The sequence below is a fragment of the Suricata suricatta genome, chromosome 10 (genome assembly GCF_006229205.1).
Source record: "Suricata suricatta isolate VVHF042 chromosome 10, meerkat_22Aug2017_6uvM2_HiC, whole genome shotgun sequence".
NCBI lineage: Eukaryota > Metazoa > Chordata > Mammalia > Carnivora > Herpestidae > Suricata > Suricata suricatta.
Window position 1 is genome coordinate 84,746,171 of NC_043709.1, and position 4,245 is coordinate 84,750,415.

Sequence of the window (4,245 nt, forward strand, 5' to 3'; positions counted from 1 at the left end):
TTTTTTTACCATTTATTTACTTTTGAGAGACAGAGCATGAGTGGTGGAAGAGCAGAGAGAGACAGAGATACAGAATCTGAAGCAGGCTTCATGCTCTGAGGTATCAGCACAGAACCCAATGCAGGGCTCAAAGACATGAAACATTAGATCATGAGCTGAGCCAAAGTTGGACACTTAACCTACTGAGCCACCCAGGTGCCACTAATATTTGAGTATTGTTAAGCCTAGAGATGAGGCAAAAAGGCCTTCTTGACCACGAAATGTAACCAGTTTTATTTTAATCAGTCACTTGCACTTCAGTCCCATCTAAGACAGAAGATGGGTTAGAAGTCACTTATGCTACATTGTCAGTGCCTATCAGGTTCTTCCTGATGTCTGACCACCATGCTCCTTACGACGTCTAAAGATCACTATTCACAGAAACTCTCCATCAAACTAATTTCCCCATCTCTTCAAAGTTGGGATCATGGATGAAGATGATTGAGAGGGAAAAGGGAAGTGAAATGACCCAGAAGAAGGCAGGAAGAACTGGCCAGGCAGAGACAGGAGAGGAGTGACAAGGATGGGAGGAAGGTGGAGGGTGGTGGGGCAGAGGCTGCAAGGGGATAATCAAAAGACTGAAGAAGCAACAATAGAGGGACAGAAATGTATAGAACATTATCTCCAACCCCAGCAGGAGTGATGAGGGAGGAAAAGAGGAAGAAGGGAGAGGAATGAGGGGAGGCAGTCAGTGTTTCTGTAGGAAAACAACACGGGTTCAGGTGTGAGTGAGAAACCCCCAATACACATGCTGCTTTGCTGTTGCAGAGCCTGTTCTGGGAGGGACCTGAGACTGAAAGGCATTCTCCTGAAAGAGATGGGTCACAGAAGTATCTGCTCAGGGAGACCTGACAAGATAAACTCATGTGCTGTGGAATGGAGGATCAGAGAAGTTACTAACCATCGACTCTATTTTCAATCCAATAATGCTGCTGCCCACTGAGAGAGAGACTCTAGAGAGGATCTTCAGTTTGGAACTAGAGAATCAATACAGTTTATAGATTGTGAACTGTCGTGTCCCGCCCCAGCCAGCAGGGCGGAGAATCATCGGAGAATCATCGCGGGTTCTTTTCCTGAGGGAGTGAGAGAAAAACAGGGCAGGAGAGGGAGACGCAGAGAGTAAAGACACAACTCACGGTTTCCGATCAGGCAAAAAAGAGAGAGCTTTATTCAGAAAACTGTCTCTTATAAAGGTTTCAAGGCTGGAAAACAAAGCAGCTGACCAAGGTCAGTTACCAGGTAAACAGAGTCAAATGAATATCAAAAGAAATGCCCAGATTTGCCTCAGCAATGCTGGGAAGGGGGGAGTTAGCACTGAATAATCTAAAATATGGTTTTGATCTTTTGTGCACCTTGGCCATTTCATGTCTCGCCCAGCATGACAGACGCCAAAGTTATTTTGACCAGGAAATGGCAGTCTCCAGCCTCTAGATGCAAATCTTGTTTACTGGTTCACTCTCTGGAGAGTGATAATCCTTGCCTGAGGCAGACAGAAAACTTGGCAGCCCCCGAGAGTGAACTCTGCCCCAGATACAAATCTGAGCTCCCTGGGGTCAGGAGTCAGCTTCCCCATTCCCCTGCCTCCGTGCATGTTCTGGTCTCAGTCTCTTTTCCATTTCCAAGTGTGTTCATTCTTTCCCACCTCACTTTCCTGCACTCATAGCATGACGTCCCTTGCCAGATATAAACTCACTTCATCTCATCTCAGGTGCAGGTGTTAGAAGATGTACCTCCTACTTGAGGTACAGGAAGTGGACCTCCTTGGAAAAGAACTGGGCTGTTTGACGTCAAGGGCTCTGTAGGTGCCACTACCCCAAACTGCCTGTCCATGTCTGAGGATCAGACGTGTGTCTTGTGTGTGCCCTGAGCAGCTAGAAGGAAGTATAATTCTTCCTCTCTGAATAGGCATCTCTTCAAAAGAAAGCAGTGTGAGTGCTCTAGGTACAATTCTGGGCTATGGAGCAGAGAGGCTGGGTTCCTCTTGAAGAGGACTTATAGGCTTTACTCCTGTGCAGGATACCATGCAGAGAAGCTGGTCCCAATGCGGTGAGGGAAGGCTGAAGAGAGGTGAAGGCTTCAACTTGATTTAGAGGAACTTATGATAACCTCAACAGCCTGTGTCCCTTAGCATGATGAAATTAGGGCCTTTGTGTGAAGGGGAACTAATCCTCTTGATCTAGAAACCAAAATGTGTTAATCAAACAGGAAGCAGGGTCAGGAAAGGGTTAATGGGCATAAATTCTCCAGGTGCCAGTCTCAGATTCTTATTGCCCACTCCTGAGTCTTTCTTTGTGTGCCCCTTTCCCTGCAAGAGACCAAACTAGTGCTATGAACTTGTGCTGGGGTGTGCGGGGCGGGAAAGTAGTCAAAGGAAGACTCTGGTGATGAAAGAACTATACTGACAAACTGCATGCTCCTCCTATCTCTGGAAGTCTTCAGGCTTGAAGAGTGATCCAGGTTAGGCTGGGGCATAAGTGTGTGTGGGTTTGGGGGAAGGGGGGTGGGGGGGTCTCTAAAGTAACTCAGGGGATATCTTCCCCCTTCCCTAAAGCCTAAACCCCGACCAGCTCCCCCAAGTGTACAGAGTCCAGAACCCACAGAGACTGGAGTGGGAGGTGAAAGGGGAGTGACTGTGACAGCAGTTTGTCTCTCTCTTTTGTCTCCATCTGCCTCAGCTTCTCACATCCTGGGGAATCATACAGAGGCCTCTGCCTTGATCTGTATCCAATATGGTCAAAATTCTTAACACGTTTTTTCCCCCAACTCCTGGGTTAGAGAACAGGGGGCAGGGTCCATCTTGAGGCCAGGGGAGAGCCCAGACTTTCCTCTTGTCCAGGCAGGGAGGTTGGGAAGTTCTACCAGAGGAGCCAACCTGCAGGCTGGATTGACAAACACGCCCCCTGGTAGCATGGCTGTTATTCTCATACTGTTGATGATTTTATCATTCTCGCTCTTCAGACTAGAAATTGAATTATCTCATAATTATAGTAGGGTATATATATGACAGTGAATATCAAGGCCTTTCCTAGCCTCCCCATCTAAAGAAAATTCTCTGTTATCCTTTATCCCAAGTTCTTGTTTATTTCCTTGGGATGTTTATCACCCTCTGTAATTATTTGAATGCTTGCATTATTTAAATGCTTGAATTATTTGAATGCTCTTGCTTGTTGTCTATTTCCCACTAGGAAAAACTCTACATATGAATGAGAGAAAAAAATGAATGATGAGTAAGCATATTATATGGGAATATATCTATTGGTGGGATAAAAACTGCCTAATATGATCTTTACCTGAAAGTATGGTATCTAGATCTCTGTTAACAATATCCTTAATCAATATTCAACATCCCCCTACCTATACCTCTCCACTCCTGGCCTCTGTCCCACAACTGTATCCCGCACATGAGAGTTGTTGAACATGTCTTTAGCTCTGTGTTAAGCACTGTGGAGAGAGTATCAGTATGTTCAGGCACAGTCTCTGCCCTCCAGAAGCCTACAGGTGAGTGAGGGAGGAAGGGAAGACACAGGGGAACCACCAGGGAAGAAAGTATGTGGAGAGGCAGCCAGGGATTTGGAAGAACAGGGGATCCTGGGCGAGGAGTGCTCCAAGGAACGCTCGCTGCTCCTCCCCTCCCGCTGGAGGCCAGGCAGGCCATGTTCCCCTCAGAGCCACGATTTCCACAGCAGCAGCAGGAAGAAACCACCTGGGGTTGTCGTCCTCCCAGGACTCCAAACTCATCTGGCATCTGTCCGAGGTGAAGAGCTGGAAGAAGTTGGACCAAGGGGGCCCGCTAGGAACAGGGGGAGAGGCACAGGGGCAGGCAGAGCCTGGAGGCCCAGGGGCAGTGGAAGCTGCGGCTGCGCAGACCTGGACCCAGTGAGCTGCTGTCCCTGGGAAAGTGCTGGGCCTGGCTGGGCGAGTGCACAGGGTCACCCCGCTCTTCTTCACAGGGTCCCACAGGGCCCACAGGGCTCTGCACCCTGCTACCCTCCAACCCCCAGCCCCATGGCCTCAGAGCTGCCTGGACCCCAAAAAGGGACAACCCAGGTGCTTTAAGAAAACTTCTTAGTGTGTTTCTTGTAAGTCATGTTTCCTTTGTGCCTGTAGGATCCTGCCAGGTCACTCTACTAGACTTGAGATCAAATTGCTTAAGACATGCAGATTCGCCAAAGTTTATTAAGCACCTACTAGGCCTCAGAAGCTTTT